The sequence below is a fragment of the Cuculus canorus genome, chromosome Z, assembly GCF_017976375.1.
Source record: "Cuculus canorus isolate bCucCan1 chromosome Z, bCucCan1.pri, whole genome shotgun sequence".
NCBI classification, from domain to species: Eukaryota; Metazoa; Chordata; class Aves; order Cuculiformes; family Cuculidae; genus Cuculus; species Cuculus canorus.
In genome coordinates this window covers 63,943,770-63,961,490 of record NC_071441.1, presented here as the reverse complement: position 1 = coordinate 63,961,490, position 17,721 = coordinate 63,943,770, and positions in this window count along the sequence as shown.

Here is a 17,721-nt window from a genome sequence, read left to right as displayed (position 1 = left end):
TGTTACTCCCTTCATTTTTGCCTGTCTATTAATACAACAGTGTGTTAGTTTAAAGCTAACTTAGGAAACTATGTAGCATCAGGGACTCATAACTTTTTATGCTGCTGGGAACTTGCTGTGGCACTCAAATTGTTCCCACAATAAGGTGGGAAAAGTGTTTGCTGGTGAGACATTGCATGGCAACTTTGAGATGCCTATCACTCATCATGCCAGCTTTCTGTTTTTAACTAACAATTAGTTACATCTCTTGGGAAAGCTACAGTACCTTAGAAAACCGGTGTGTGGGTAGAATGAGATTATTTGGTCTTGTAAATGGAAAAATTATGTTTTGACCACTTTCCCCACCCAAAATACCAAAGAAGCTCAGCATAGCTCTGCACAGTCAATTTTCTTCATCAGCCAGGCAGGTGCTGCTATGCTTTGCACTCATTTAAACCCGGATGTGTTGGCATTTCTCATTAATTTGCCAGCTTCCTTTTGAGAAGTGTTCTTGTACAATCAATGGAAGTCAGCAGGTAAACCTAAATATTTGCAGAGGCAATACCTAATGAGATCATTCAGGCAGAAGTTGACAGTAGGTGTCAAATGGACAGGAATCCATTTGGATTCCTTGGAAAAAATGGATGCAAGTATGTGCACAAATGTACATACCTACAAGCTCCTTCTCTCTTCTGCTCCACAGAAATCTTGTGCCAACATGGGCAGATATGGACACAATGCAATGCAAGAATGAAGCTGAAGCTAAAGTTTGAATTCCACATACGAATAAAATGAATCGTACTATCTAAACACAATAAAAACATGCAGATCTGCATTGCCAAGTTGTACAAAGTCACATTGCAATGTGTCAGCCGTAAAGATTTCTAAGGAGCTTTTTTTCTTGAGTAATAACAGTTGGAGAAATGCACTTATCTGAAGAATGAGACTGTTATAGGTTTCTGTAAATCAAACCTTGGCCAAAGAGCAGTTCCTTAATATCCATTTTCCACTTCACCACTTCAACTACAGAACACACACTGGGCTAACTCCTGCTTAGCTCACATAAGTGGTCCACTCAAATCAATGGTGGCATGACTAATGCAGTGTAAATACACACAACAGGTTGACTGACTCCACGCAAGCAGGAGCAGGGGGATTTGCTTCTTTCCGCACATGAGCGTTGGTAGTGGTGTGCTGGGTGCATGAGTTCCATTAGAAAGCTGAGCTACGTTTGAGGATGGGTCCTACCAATTACAAATTTTTCTGCTGGATGAGCTCAGGCTGTGCAGGGTTGTTGTTAAACTGAGCTGATGTGAGGCAATTTAATGCTGATGGATTGAAGCATAGAAAGCAGTGTGTCCATAGGTACTGCCTTTTGGGGTATTATTACCTCTCTTACACCCTTGGTGATGCACACCATTAATGGGTGCCCTTGTGGTTCTCAGTCTCACAGGGATGATCTCTGAAAGCCTTTCAGGGTGCTTTTGAGATGGTTGGAGGGTTTTATCCTTAAACTTTCCATTCATGGTTGTCAGGACAAGCGAAACAAGGCTCCCACCCAGCACAGCTTCTTGCCACAGGTGTGCATGCAACTGGCTTGGCTTCCTCTGGTGTAGGGAATAGCAGGGCACGTTAAATACAGACACTCCAGGAAACCTCCTCCTGTAGACATCTACCACAAGAAGAGGCAAGTGGCAGCTGGGAGCCGGTGCAGCAAGGTCTGACCAGAGCTCCTGCAGCCAGGAGTTTGCACAGTGAGTGGGAACTGGCTCTGGACACTGCGCTGCTCCCCGGCACAGCACCTAATGCTGGCGCCACTGCACGTGGAGCTGCCTTCAGTGACTACCCAGCTGGGCTGCCCATAGGGTAGCAAAAAACATCTGCATCTGTAAAGTGTTTTTTACAGATTCTATTAAATACTACTATTCGCAGGAAGCTTAGAAATATCTAATGCTACATTCACTTCTAAGATACAATAGATGTAAAGTCTTTTTTTAAAAATCATTTTAATGCGATCGTTTGTTGGGCCTTAGGGTAAAATTACATTTCACAGCTCCCTTGTTCCCATGCTATGGTAAAAAAGAGATTGATGTCTGAAATTTCAACTGTATTTGTCTTACAAATTTGTCCGACTCCCTGGAGAATAATTGTCTCATATCATTTGAAGGCTGGTAATTCCTTTGGAATGACCTCTGTGTTATAATTACAGCAAGAGTACTAGCATGTAGCTAGGCAAAGTGAAAGTTAATGTTTTTGGTTTCTAGCTTTGTTATTTTTATTAAACTGCTCTCCTCTAAAAGAAATACCTGGAGATATGGACTTTTACTCAAGAGGGCTTTTTGCAGATAACATAAAATGTCTTTTTTCCTGCAAAACACTTACATGCATTAACAGTTATCTGAAGGTTGCAATGTATTCTTAAAGCCATTGTGCATTTCTGGAGTATATTAGCAGAACTGGAGACTTTAACATGTAGTTTGCCTCAGGATTATTTCTTTTATCTCACTTCAAATGTTTTTAAATTTTCTGAATATAAATTCAGCCATGGCTTATGTTGTCTTTTCATCATGATATGGGATTGAACTGAGAATAACCTAAATATACTTCGTCCTTAGGAACAAAAATCCTGCAGTGCTGGAATGAAATCTAGAGAAAATCGTAAGTAGATCAAAGGGCATGGAAAATTAGATGTACAGTTGCAGAAGTAACAAAAGAGTGGATGCCATTTTGCATACTGCTTTGTCCTTTTTGTGCCAGTCTCTGTGGACCACAGAGAAGTGTTTCCCATCTCTCAGTCTCTGCAGTGCTGGGGCTGCATGAGGAGGTGCAGAGAGAAAGCCCTCCCCACAGCCACAGGGGCACTTTCACTGCCATGCAGGCATGGGGATGTAAAATTACTGTTGCCATTATAACGATTTACATGCTGAAATCCTGTCTGCCACAGCAAAGTGATAAATACCTCAAAATATTATACATTATAGGGTCTATTCTATTCTTGATTTACAAGGTCAATTACCTATACTAAACTCCGTTAATGTTGGTGGGAATGTATTTTATAAATCTTCAACACACCCAGAAAGTATGTGGGAGTTGATCTGGCACGATTCAGCTCTCTGGGGGCATGACCAGAATCTTACTTCCTTCAACCGTAGTTTTGACACACATTTTTTGGGGTGATATTTGAAGGTTAAAAAGCAGTTTGGTGAGTCAGATGGGGCTGCATGCTTCATTTAAAAAGTAAGCACAGACTCTGGTTAATACATTTACTGCATTATAGTTCTAAAATGGGAACATTTATCAATAGTTATAATAATATCTGAGATATTATTGGTATGTTTTTAGCCTCTGCCCACTGTGAAACTATGATATCTTATAGGGGACATTCATTATTTATTAGTGGATAGGTTTTCATATGTGTTATGATCTTAGACCAGCCCAGTTACAACACTGTCAGTGCCCTGAACATTAGAGCTCTCAAATATCAGACTTGACCATCTTCAGTAAAAAATAATGCATATCTCTAACTGTTTAATTATGACTTAAAACCAGTAATATTCTATTTTTTCCCCTCTGTACTTTCTTGATCTTGTTAAACGTCCCTGAGCAACGTTTTCCTTTGTCCAGCGAACAAAAATTCAGAATTGAGACTTCTGAACCTGGGTGATGAATCTTTAGGGATAACCCACATGACCCTGTACTTGTAGGCAGCAAGAAAGCCTTGATGCAGGTTTCAGCAGCTGCACTCATCTCTGTGTATTACTCTACCTTTTCTAATGATCCTAGAGGGTTACGTCTAGTTTTTAAGCCAGTAACAGTGATATGGAATTTTACATTTTTGGCTGATTTAAAGTATACATATTTTTTGTTAACTTGGGACAGGAGGGGCTCAAATTTGTGTCATAAATGGCCCAGAACATTCATAAACGTATAGGCACAAGGTCACTAAAAATAAAACTTCCTGAAGTCCTTTTAGTTAAATGACTTGATCTATGTGTAAAGCAGTCTTGCATGGAGGCAGTCTGGTGACAGAATTAGAGGAAAATGAGAAACTTTGTTGAAGCATAATGAGAATTAATGTTTTGGCTATTGCACTTGATGGATATGTTGGAAAAATAGTTAAAGTGCTTGCTGTGTTAATGTCAGCTGACGTAACAATTGTTTCCAGAGGACCAGACTTCTGAATCCTCATATAAAGCACTGGGGAACTCAAACAACACAAAAGAATGTAAGGTTTGGAGGGAATGGGGGTAGGGGAAGGAAAGAAAAACATTATATAAGTTTATCTTCTTTCAGCTCATTTTTCCTCATTGAAATAACGAACATAAGGGTGTCTCAGCAGCAGCTCATGCCAAGTTTGGAGAGATCTTCAAGACCGCTCTCTTGAGCATAAGAACCACCCTGTGCACTTACCAAGCTGCTCTGAAAGTCTTTAATCCATGCCTATAGTCCTACATTGAAATGAAAACTGGTTTATAGGGTGAAAGCTAATAAAGACCTAGGGATTAAATTAATCCCTTGACTAGCTGAAGACTGCTCCCTTCACTGAGCTGAGAGGAGCCAAAAGTGGCGTGAAGAGATTGGCGCTGTGCATGAACAGCAGGGAGCCAGAAAGGCAGCCCTGACCTTTTTTTTGCAGCAAGAGCCCACTGCTGTCCTGCTCGATTGAGGTGAATAAACCAAGCAGTATCCTTCAGCAGTTACAGTCTTGGGGCCAAATACCCTGTTACCCTGAAGTTTTCAGTCCTCATCCATACTGGAGTGTGCTTCAAGCACTCTGGCACCAACCATGCCCCAGGGACCCCTGAGGGCTCCCAGAAATCTCAAACTCTTTGTAAACTCGTCTCTGTAAAGAAACGTGTTTTTTTTCTTTCTAAATGCATCATATAGTTTAAGATGCTGCAGAACAACTTTATTTGGTCTGGATCGACTGGTGTTTGAGCTGGCAGCGGCCCATAGAGGTCCTTCGCCATAGTTATCATGTTGCATGCACTCATTAACCTACTTGTATAAAATAATGGACAGAATATGAGTAACATTACCAGTTTTTCACAAGCCCAAAGCCCAGAAGAACTCAGAAATCACCAGAAAAAAGCTCGCAGCACTGGAGTGAATTGGAAGGCACATAGAACTATTCTTGTGCCAACACCTAAAAATGTTAACTTTTCATTGTGAGGAAAGAAGCATTCATTCTCACACCATGCATGCATAAAAACATACCAATGATTTCCCTTAGACTGGAGAATTGCTAGTGGAAAATGAAGAAAAATACATTGTCTCTGTCTTCTCTTCCCTCCTACAAGTTTTGCTGAAGCCATGTATGAGCCTCTATGTAATTTCTTTTCAACTGTTCCTATTTCACAGTGGTGGGGGTATCTAATGCACACATTTTGTACGAACAGGAGCTTTGTAGGTCTTGCACCAACCCGTGTTCAGCTCTTGTGATCTACTACAGCTGAGAAGGGGTGTTTGATGGGATGACCCTTGGTTCCTATCCCCTAGGGTGGAACCTAGTGTCTGTGATGTGCAAGTGTTCTTCCAGTTTATTGCAGTGGCCCCCAGAGGCAGCTGTGAATCACTGTGAAGTAGAAAATGTCCTTGGTGCTTTTTTTGCTTGAAACGCCTGACCCAGTGAGGCCAAATCTTTATTACAGACTTACAGTTTAGTTTTTAAGGATTTCCTGCTCCTCAGACTTGGGAACCCTGTAGGCTGCAGCACTTCCTGTGTACATGTTGCTTGCATGTGATGTCCTTCTACTGGTTTTAAAGTAGCCAATTTCATTCTTGAAATTGCTTAAATAGCCACACCTTGTAGTTCACAATATGATGGCTCTGATTAGCCTCAACATCATATATGTGCTGCTTTGATTGTGGAAAGGGTTAACCGTTTCTTATCACCTCATCTTAGGGGTATTCACCTGAACTGCCTCTAGCATGTCCATCTCTCCTTACATGGGAAACATGAGGAAAACATGAGTCTGTTTCCTTGCATGGGAACGACCAAACTCTACCGCAGCCTTGCAGTGATTACACTTAGCAAGAGTGAAATATCATTCGAGTTTTGCTAAGGTCTTGATGAACTTTATGCTGCCTGTCTTTTCCTATGCTATGTGTTCAGTAGAGGTTGAAAGAGCAAGACTCATCCATGCTTGTACCCCTGATCCCTCTTTCAGAGGGGTGGCAGTGGCTGTTAGACTCACAGGTTGTGAGTTCCCCGTGCTGCCATCAGAGACTCTCTGGAGGGGTAAGTTCGGGAACAATTTAGAAATTATAGACCAGATTATAGAGCTATCATAAAGCTTTCATCAGTCAATAAAACAGGCTTTTCTTTTCATAAAAAATGACTCAAACTTTTTTGACTTATAAAAAGATTATTGACACTGGAACCCTGAAGACTTTGTCTGAACTTTTATTCTCTCTCTTCTCTTTTCATTTCCTGTTTTTCTTTTCTTTGTATGTGGTGAACGCTTTCATGAAAACTTTAATGCTTTTTCATCCGCTTATGGGTGAGGTGCCTCAAATAACACCTCCATGTTGTTTATCTCCAATTTCCACCAGCAGGTCAGCAGGCAGTCATGACCTCTTAGAAGCTGAGAGGGATGTCTTCATCAGGCCTCCATTTCCTACAAAAAAAAGAATAATATGAGATTGGGTAGGGAGGAAAATCTGCACTTCAAACTCCCCAGCACCTTCAAGTCCTCTAGAAAGAGTTATCATGAGTAGTGCATGCACTAAATTATCTTCTTACTGGTCTTTCAAGAAGAAAAATGTCTTTTCTGTGAAGTGCTTGCACAGATATCATTACAGGGTGCTTCTGTCAGCCTCCAGCTAACGCACAGAGCAGGTGCTGTAATTTCCCGTTTCAGTTAATTGTAACTTCACAATTGGAAACAAGCAGCCAGTTGCCACCCCTGGTTGAGCCCCACTTTGCCTTGCATAGCAGCCTGGAGAAGCGCTGATAGCAGCTGCTGAGGCTGAAGCCCAAAGACCAACAACAGGGTGCACACCTTACTACTTTCTCATTATGTGAAGGTGTTATTCAGGAAATATTTAGCTTTAATTTCCCAGCATTTGTATGTTGTCTAAGCTCTCTGCTAGTTAAACCTATGTTGTAGGCAGAAAGCCAGTGTTTATATATGCTTGTGTTATACCTGGCAGTTGTGTGTCTGCTACTAGATGCAGACATTAATAAATTAATATAAGAAATAATTACAGAAAAGAACTATAGGTATATTCCTCAAAGTGGTGCTGCTGAGGTATGGCAGAGAACATCTAATAACATTTGATTGCTGTTATATACTCATTTAACATCTGTTGACACCGTGGGTATTTCCATGCATAAATTCTACTCTGAATTTTGATCACGCAAATATTTTGGGACTATCTGCCAAGAACATATCTGAAGAAATAAGTATTTGTTCACAAAGAGAAAAAAAAAGCAGGGGAGGGGAAGAGACAACTACATTGCATAACTTACTTACTTGCAATAAATAATTTAGCCCAGTTCATCTCTGTCTCCTCACAGGCAGCACTGCACAGCAGCTGATAGTTCTGGAGGTGGTGACAGTCACAAAATCAGCTCTCTACAGCATTGTTCTCTTCCCATGACACAAACTTTTACAATTTAATAGTGAGGGATTTAAAATTATTGCTAGGCAGTTGATTGAATGTTGCTGTATCTGTTTTCAAAATGTTGTAAATAAAAATTGATGTGATTTTGAAAATGGAAAACTATTGTATGAAACTCTTCAGCACCAAGGGACCTTCCTGGACTGTGGCCATAACCTGCATTTGTTGAAGTCAATTTTGCATTAATCAGTGTGCCTTGAAGATTACGTCCTATATTTTTTTATTTACTGGATCATATATTTTAAAAAGTGCCTTTAAGTGTTTTGATGAAACACATTAAAAATCCACTGTAATGCCTAGGTGGCTGACAGTGTTAATATATAGCAGGTACATTTGCCTTTGCAGTTTAAATAATCTGGAGGAGATGCTTTATTATTTATTTCTAAATTTTATCACCAAAGATCCATAATATCTGAAAATCAAATTTATGGTGCTTGTCTCCAATACCTTCAAAAATATTAATGAATGCATTTGAGTCACTCAACCACAAAATCAGATTTTTAAACAAAGTTTTTCAACTGGAAATTATATAAATGATCTGCTGTCCTTTAGCTCTACCAGAAAAGCATGAAAATTAACTGACACAGCCTTTTTGTTACCTGTTGAGCACACACACGAAGTGCACTAACATTTTGCAAAAATGCGAAAGTCAAGCTGTAGCAGATTCCAATTATTTTAATACTCACAGGTCTGATGCTTTTTCTATGGCCTGTCTAAACATTTTTGGTCACAAATTACAGCTAGACTTCTTACTGCACCAAGATTTCATCTGAACTTTCCAGTTGTTGCAAAAAAAAAAATTGCCATCATGTCTGGATCTGCAGAAGCACATTGCAGTCTCCCCTGCATTGCAGTTTCACCTCCACTCCTTGTTGTAAAAGTGAGTACGAATGTGACTGGAGGTTTTGGTCTTGAACACTCTATTTCAAAGTTAAGGTAAGCATCCATGGGCAGAGACGTGTCTTCTTGAATACACAAAAGACAAGCATGAAGGGCAAAGCAATATGCATGTGCTTCTTTAGGCAGGAAAAGGCTCCTGGCACCTCACATTGGCATAAGCTCGTGATGTTTCACTGCAGCTCTCCTGTGTCCTAGAAAATTTTCTGTCCTGGCTGCAGAGGCATGGATGGGCCTCTGGAGAGGATCTTGGAAGTGGCATCTCTTGAAGCATGACAGAGCTGTATGAACACATGAGAAGACCGAAAGAAAAGCAGTAACAGGAAGAGATGTGTACTTCAACTGCCATTTATCAGAAATTCAGATTGTTGGCGGTTTGGTGCTCTTGAAAAATTTTTTTTTAAAAACCCCAAAATTTTCTTAGCCAGGCCATGCCCAGGTCCTGCAGTGAGAGCTGCCTTGTTCATCTCCCGTAATTGTCTGTCTGCTGAGCTGAGCTCCTGCAGGGAGGAAGTCTTCTCCTGTGATAGGACTACCATCTCGGGAAGAAAAGATAGCTGTAGGAATTCATACATGTTTGAGGCCAGGAAGGAGAGACCCAATCTGTGAATATGAATATTCGCAAAAGATATACTCACAGCTAAATATGAAGGACTGTCTTCAACTCAGCCTAGGTTTTGAGTATAGATTTTGTTTCATTGCTAGTCTATCCAAACTAATTTGTTCATCTCTAGTAATTTTACCCAGTGGTCTCAGTCTCACTGCTTTTAGTCTTTATTCAGGCTACATGCCCATTGACCTCAGTAAGAGCTGTGCCAGGATAAAGATTGAATGAGGACCGCAGGATTCAGGCTGAATATCTAGAATACCATTTATATATGATTTCCTATCTTTAAGATCTCCATTTTTCTTTAAATAAAACCATAGAGAAGTAGGGGGACGATAACAGACTTACTGACATGACTCAAAATAGTCACTTCTTAAGTATACATGTGAGGTGGAAGATACAGAATGAACCTTTTGAGAGAAATACAGTCTACGTAATGTGCTGGGAGTGGTCAATGGGTAAACAAATCCTGGCAGCAGTGAAGTTATGTGAATACACAGGAATTATTTAGTACTTTCTCCCAACTATTATCAGGACCACACAAAGGCAGTCCTGTCACAAAACATATGTAGGGAATGATGACTCCAATTCATTATATTTAGTGGGATTCTGTGTATTTTTCTGGGCTGCTGACCTACTGCAACAGAATTAAAATGCACTGGGGTGCATTTTTTAAATTACAGAGGAAATACGAGAGAAGTCTTTAAAAGGCTCTGGATATACGGCCAAGTCCACCCTTGGTGTAACTCTCCAAGTCCATAGTTCCACTGAGGTGGATTCAAGCCCTGGGTGTGGATATTTTCACTGACTGCTGGCCTATGGAAGCCATACAGCAACTTTTAAAAGCTATTCTCTAACCATGTTAGAGTTACTCTGATTTTGCATTATCATGCAGGCTTATATTTATTCCCATGCCCAGTAGCTGTTAAAGGCTTTGCTGAGCTTGGTCCTTATTGGCTAAATACATAGGGAGTCCATAGTGGCTCAGGCAGGATAGGACAGGAAAAATGATGAGAGCTGCAGGACGGATCTTTGAAGAAACCGAATGTGAGAGCTGGAGCTCAAATAAGCTTGAGCTCCCTTATCTTGGCGAGCTCTGATGCTAAGACTTGTGGAGTTTTCTTGGCTGTCCATCTAAGTCTGACCTATCCTCTGAGAGTATGTGGATATTTTTGGCTTTTTAGAATATACTGCACAGATCACAGATCAGAAAAATTACAGCTGGCAAAAATCTTACCTCATTTAGCCTGTCTGCCTGCCTGTGAAAGATCGTTCCCTGGAGTCTGGTTTTGTAGTATTCATAACATGATCTAGAACTAGTGAAAAGGGAAAATTCAGTCCAGAGAAATATGCCATTTATGTGAAGGCTTGGATTTAGTAGGTTTTTGGTTGTTGATAATGTTTTATTTTGTCTGGATGAGACACACTAGTATTTAGACAGTTCACCAGCACTTCTCTCTATACCTGAGCACAAGAGATTTCTATGGCTATATATTTTTATGACAGCCTGTGTTTCAGACAGATCTGAAGCAGCTGCTAACCACCATCTGAGCTGATTTTCCTTTCACCTGAGGTGAGAGTTAAAGACTACTGCATGACATGTGAATGATACATCACAACAGAGAAATACTTTGGGGAGCTTGGTTGTGGTGGGTACTTTCTCCCTGCTTTCCTCTATCACATGGAGTTCACAGGCTTGACGCTTCTGGCAAATGGCAACACACCTATCAATCGGGTGTGTTACAAAACAGTACAACCTCAGTCTAACTGGGGCTGATGAAAAGGGGAGTGACTTAACCACTGTCATATCCTCAGATAATTGTAATAAATTTCCCTTTTTCTAAGTCAAAACTTAGGAAAATAACATCTATATTTCTCTGTTCAGAATAGTCATTCCAAAGGATAACATAATGTTTTACAATCTTCATGATCCCTGTGTTGTAGTTGTTTTTTAACAAATCTGACTCTACTTCATTAACTGGCTTCTTCTGGCCTAACATTTTGACCTATCAAATCTACCTGTTCTTAGCTGCCTTGAAAGAAAACTCCAAACTGTGTGTAGTAGTTAATGCATCTCTCTGTACCACATCTGGTATTGCTTAAGGTTATGCATAGTCTCTTAACAGAGTAATTTTCCTGCAGTACAAAATGAAACATATTGATTATAATTTGTTTCCATTCCCTTTTATCTTTTTTTAACTCAAAACTTGGAAGAAAATATTCAAAAAGTACTTTTCTCTAGTTATTTTGTAGTTTCTCTAACAAAAATTTATATGAAAATTAACCTTGAATGAAGGAAAAAGCATAGGTTTTGTTGTGGTTTTGCCAAAAGCATGTTTTCCCTTATGAAAATCCTCTAATAGCCTCAAAATATTGGATAGCGATCTTACAGTTACAGCACAGAATATAAATCCAAGCATCCCTCAGAGTCCTGCAGTTTTATGAACCAATCTAATGTTGCTGTTGGGGCTGTCAGATGATTTTGTGAAGCATGTGCATAGCTTTCAATAAGGTGGACTAAAGGCCCTGAGTCAGGAAATGTTGTCGTGTTACTGACAAACGAGTGCAGCAACATAACTCTGAGAACGTATGAAAACTCAATGAAGTCAGTGGGAATTACTTTGCTCCTAAAAGAGGGCCTGCAATAGAAAACTAATACATGACAAAAGTTCCTTCTGTCCTATGACCCTCAATAGCTGCTCAATTCTGAACTGGCCTTCCAGTTTTACCTTATTTTTCTCTTTCTTTCTGAATCTGAATTACAACAGATCTAAATATCCAGTTATCTTCTGTAAGAGAACTGACATCCAGACGATTGCAAAGAACAATTTCTGCTTATCAAAGTACTGGTTTTCCATTTGGAGTTAGTTGTTCTTCATATCTTTCATCCTCTAGCCTTGTAGGGGAAAAAAATAAAGATCCTTCAGTTATAAGCCCCAGCCTCACCTGAGGGACGTGGTAACACTACCCCGCTCCCACGTCAGATATCTGATGCAGTGACACATCCAAACTTGAAGTGCAATGTGGCCGAGGCACTCATGGGCCCTTTTTACCTTCTTCATCCCTCTCCTTTTGTTTTTCCACCTCTGAACACTCCAACCCCGTCCCTGTCCAGATGAAGAACAGGGCTAAAACTGTGGCATGTGCTATTCAGGGCACCCATCCCTAACACAGCCTGAAGGACTATTTTAAACTGTAATAATATAACGAAGGCTTTGAACTGGGTTTTAAAATATTTTCTTCCATTGCATTAACTTTAAAAGTATTTCCCTAAGGTACACCTTTCTTGCTCTTTTCACATATGGAAGAGTTTTCTTCCAGCCGCTTTTCAATGGTGTTCTCCAAACATTTTCTATTTCTATTTCTTGTCTCCTATTTATTATTTCTTCCATTCTGAAACAAGCACTTCACTTGCATCCGACTCATACTATCACCAGCTCTCCCGGCCCTCCTTGCTGCCAAGTTTTGTTCTGTGAGCAGATCCTGGAATGGATCTTGGAATTAAGACAAGGAGAGAGTGGTGTTTGAATGTGCTTTGGGCAGTTCAGACAGCAAATGATCATAAGCAAAAGAAACAGTAAAGTGCTACAAAAACAGGAATTGTATCTTCTCAATTAATTTTTTTGCTTCTGTCTTCCTTCATGAATATGAGCCTTAGTATGCTTATCAGGGGTTATTTGAGGTTTTCCTGGCAAGGAGAAATAAAATTCTTGGGATAATTTTTCTATTTCTAATAACGTGTCCAAGACTTGTCTATTTTGATCACCAATTTGCTCTAATGGAGAGAATGGCAAACACTTCTAATATGATTTCCACGGAGAGCAGCTTCTTAATGTTGTCAAGTTTATCTAAAAAAATAAATATAAACAATTAATAAAGCTCAAATGCCTTTCCAGTCTACTCTAATGGAATGACAGGTAGGAGCATCCAGTGGAGAGGGTGCGCGCCTTCTTTTCCACAGAAAAACTGCATTTCCTGAACATACTTTCATGGATATAAGACATTTAAGCGCCACCAGCATTACCTCATGGTTTTTGCAGTAGCACAGAAAGATGTATTCAGAAATATCTGCAGGGAACTAAGAATTATCAGGAGGATTTCCCAGAGGAAAACAAATTATTTAAAGGAGCAGATGAAATGTATTTCTGTTCTGAATGTACCCTAGAGCCTGGCTAGTAGGGACATTCAGCCCATAAATATGGACTAAACTCTATTTTCATAATTGATTTGCAGTTCATCTTTAAGTGTTAAGGAGGCCAGGTGGCTCAGCAGAGACTGCAGCTTGATTCCTGTACAATAAAGAGTCTGTGCATTGCTGCACTTGGGCAAGAGATACCATGGACAGTTGAGGTCAATAGGAAACCATGTAATAATTCTCACTCCATCATTTTTGAACACTAGTGACTTACAGGCCCTGATCTTAGTTCTGAATTTGCCTTCATTTTCATTGATTTTGTGGTATATCTCGTGCCCATTGCAGTAAATTACTGAGATCATAAATGATGACTCATGAAGCTGAGAGTGAAGTCAATGCCATTGAGGAGAAAGAAATTAATGGATGCTGTGCTTTTCCGTATCTGTTACTTGAACCTTTTCATTGCACATGGGCCTTAGGAAGTCTGGAGATGCGATTAAAAAAAATTCTCTATGGCTCAGAGTTCTGCACATCAGTACAAGGGGACTGAGGAGAGGAGGGATAGCAGGGGTTTTATTAATTTTTTAGAACATCTCTGTTTCTTAGGTAACAATATTCTGCCAGCCCAATAATTGCAGGTTTGCACTTCTTACAGGAGTAAGCCAGCAGAAATTGTGATGACATTACCTAGGGCAGTTACAAACTTCTAGCAGTAACATTAATGAGGTTAACCCATATTTAGAACTTATTTGCTCTTTGTCTTCTGTGGAGGTGCAGGAAGGAATCATTACTGTCATTTCATTTATTGACAGCAGTGCTGAAACACTCTTCATACCGCCCAAATGCCTGGTATTATATTTCCTAGAGGGGCTAAGTAATTCAGAGCAAACAATAGTGGATCCTTTGAGAAATACTTTCCATATTGCATAATCCACAACTTGGGAAAAACGCTTCACTAACTTCAACCACAGTATGTTCTTTAAGAAGGAAAACATAGTCCAACTGAGGGTAAAGCGGCTTTCATGGACTTACCGTAATAAAGAGTTCTTTGATAGAATTAAACCAGAGTTAGTGGTTGGTCAGCCAGTTATCACAGACACCACAGAACAACATTATCAGTTGTATGATGTGCAGCAATACCGATTGCATTGATTTGCAGTTTGATGACTGCAAAGTAACTATCAGTGTTTGGATGGCTGAGTACTGCACTGACACAGATGCAAGACTGACTGCTGGAGTCAGGGTTTGCCAGCATGAATGTGACATAAATCTTTCATAATCCTCATCATATCAAGGGACCCTACCAGAAATGATGCTTAGTTTCCTCCTGCCAGTGAGAGGGTTCCCATTTTAATGGGATATTGGTTTTTTAAGTATTGCAAGGTCAATCTTAAGGCTCTTAGACATGTGTGTACCCAGCAGGGAAACAGATGAATGTGACTGCGAGGATAAAAAGACCTGACATTTAAGGAGAGAGACTATTTCCATTAAGCAGGAACAGTATCTGGAAGAAGCAGATCAAGAACTGAAATTACATGATACCTCATTGTTTTCAGTATTTTGAGGCTGCTACCATTGCAACAGCCAACAATGAAACAGCATCTGAATGGGAAAGTGCTTGGTCAAACAGTGGCCCTCTCATCAAATACAATGCAAAGTGCAGCTTCTGGGACTTCCAATATTTATAAGCCACATAGAAGAAGCATTGTTACAGAAAATTTGCCAAGCTTATAGGGCCTTTTAAATTCTTAAATAAGAAGCCTAAGTAATTTATGACTGTGTTGCTAGATGTGGAGGCCAAGTAGACACATAATGTTGATCTTAGTTGTGTTTAAATTTCTCCTGCCTTCTGGCACTTTGAGCTGGAATGGAAAGAAGTCATTTACTCCTAGCAGCGTTAAGCATTTGAAAACACAGGGGCACCATGGAAGAGTACTACAAACATAAATTATGTCACACAAGTGGCAGACACTGCAGATCTGTAGTGACATGAGTGGGCACAGAAAACAAACAGACCCTGAATGAAACATGTGGTCAGCCCTCAGCTTACCATCCTTTCCCATCAGGCTGCATTCATTTAAAACGCGGTTGCAAGCTAACAATAAGCAGAAAACTCGAGCTTCCAAGCCTGAAAACATGATTGCCTTTGTTAATTGATTGGTATTTAAAGGCATTCTTTGTTTATCTGTATATGCAGGTCCATTTTAAATGTGATTAAGTTTGGGATGGAATGCAGCACGTGGACTTTCTCTTCCTGTGCTTTTAATTGTTCTGCCAGTTTCATGTTTAGGAAAGAATCTAGCCAGCTTGGCACTCTGCTCCCAGAGCTCCCAGAGTGGGGCAGCAGAGTAGCAAGCGTGCAGTTGCCCTTTCTGAGGTAGCATGTGCTGGTTGGAACCTCTTGGAGCAAATAGAAGTCATTCATCTCCCTTGGAAAGGTTTTGGTTAGAAGAAGCTTATTTTTCATTCCTTTATGAAGCATTTAATTTTAAATGTAGGGTAAAGACTGTCAAAAAGTCCCAAGTACTACCGTGTAAGAACAGCAGCCAGATGATCTATCATGTGGAAGATTACCTTGATTTAATGCAAGGCAAAATGCAGTACATTGAATCCAAAGACAAATGAAGCAGTTACCTGAAAAGTAATTCAAATGAAAAAATTATGTGTGATATATGCATTTTCTTAATTAGACAGTCAGATTTCCTGGTAGAAAGTTTCCTCCTTCCTTTAATGAACACACAACTTTATCACCTTTTTCCCTTCGTTTTCCATTTTCTTTCTACTTATAAAAAGTTTGGATCTTTTGAAGCAGAAAGGCTTAATTAAAGATTAGGGAGAGAGAATGAGAATGAGAATGAGAATGAAAGCCTGCATGTGTACCTGTACTTGAATATGGAAGAAAGCTTGTGATTGTCATCCATGATTTACATAGATCAGTAAGACTGTATGGTAAAGGAGACACTTACTAAGAAAATTTAGTTAAACAAAAATAGTATAAAAATCATCGCAGGTTTGATTGCCTAAATATGGACTTGATCTTTAGTCAGGTGTGATGAATTTACTTGTGCTTCAAAGCCGTCCCTTAACATTGCTAGGAATCATACTACATTTCAAGAATTAAAGTGGTGAAAATACTTATTTCCATACAATCAGGATATTTCCCCCTGCTTTTTTTCCTTTCATTTATGTTCTTTTTTATACCCCCACTGAAAAAAAAGATGTTTTAGCTTGAAAAAGCATGCTTATTTTTCCTTGATGCAAACTCTTCTTCTTGTCCTACACACAAGACGTCAGAAACAAAATATTCTTTACTCTCTCACCAAAATTTCATATGGTTTTTCCAGAAAAGACTCATCATTGAAGTTTTATGTTTTAATGAAATGAGATTTAGTGTTTTTCTTTGTTTTAGCAGAACATGCTAAAACTCTTTGGTAGCATTAATTGTTATTTTTAGTTTATCCCATTTCTGAGAATCCATTTATTGAAATGCATGATTATAGTTAGGCAGAATCACAGATACATTTGCTTTGACATCAAGACTAAATAATCTTTCTGAAAGTTCTCTGCCTGTCTTCACTGAACAAGAATATGATGCCTGCAAAAAATAGGTCAGTGTGGAAAGAAAAGGGTTTGGTGAGGCTGTGTTTATTGTTCAATAAATCACAGTCACTGTAAGTGACCTGCTGACTTCAGGTTCTTTAGGTCAAGGAACCCTTTGCTATTCTGCAACTTCACCTCTTTGCTGAGCCTCTTAATCAAAAGTGTAAAGCCAGTAAGAACATCAAACAATCAAGAGCTGGATGATTGGATAGGCTATTTTAAATGGCTACAGCTAGGGTTGTGACAGATTTGGGGATAGATTGCATCATCTCAGCCTCACTAGGTAGGTTGAATAGGTTGAACATTTTGTGAAAAACAGACCCCTCCCCCCCACTTAAAAAAAATTAGAGTATAGTAGCACCTCTGCTTTGCCCTAACATACATGAGCATAATTTTTTATGGCTTTGCTATATCAACATATATTTAATATGTTATTTTATTATTTATCCTAATTCAACATTGTAATTTGAATTAGTTCATGTGATTTTACCTGTGATGTTAGTGACAAGTTCAGTGGTGAGAGGGGTACAAACCAAATTATGGCACAAAAAGATGAAGATTGACCATACGTGACACCAATTTCTTTTATTTTCTCCTCTTTCTGAAATGTGTAATTTCGATGAAGATAAACATCACAACACAAAACCAGGACAGGGAGATAAAACCAAAACCAACATCTGAGTCATTACCATAGGATTGCTTAGCTTGTTTTCAGTTAATGAGTTAATTATAGAAAGGAGGCTATGCTGTTTTTTACTTGGATGGAAGTAGTCAGGTAAGTTTTGCATCTGAAGACAATATGAAGGATTATATTGAGCTTGTCATGGGGGTTTGTGGGCAAAAAGCCCTTGTACTTATGTTGTTGACATAAAAGGGA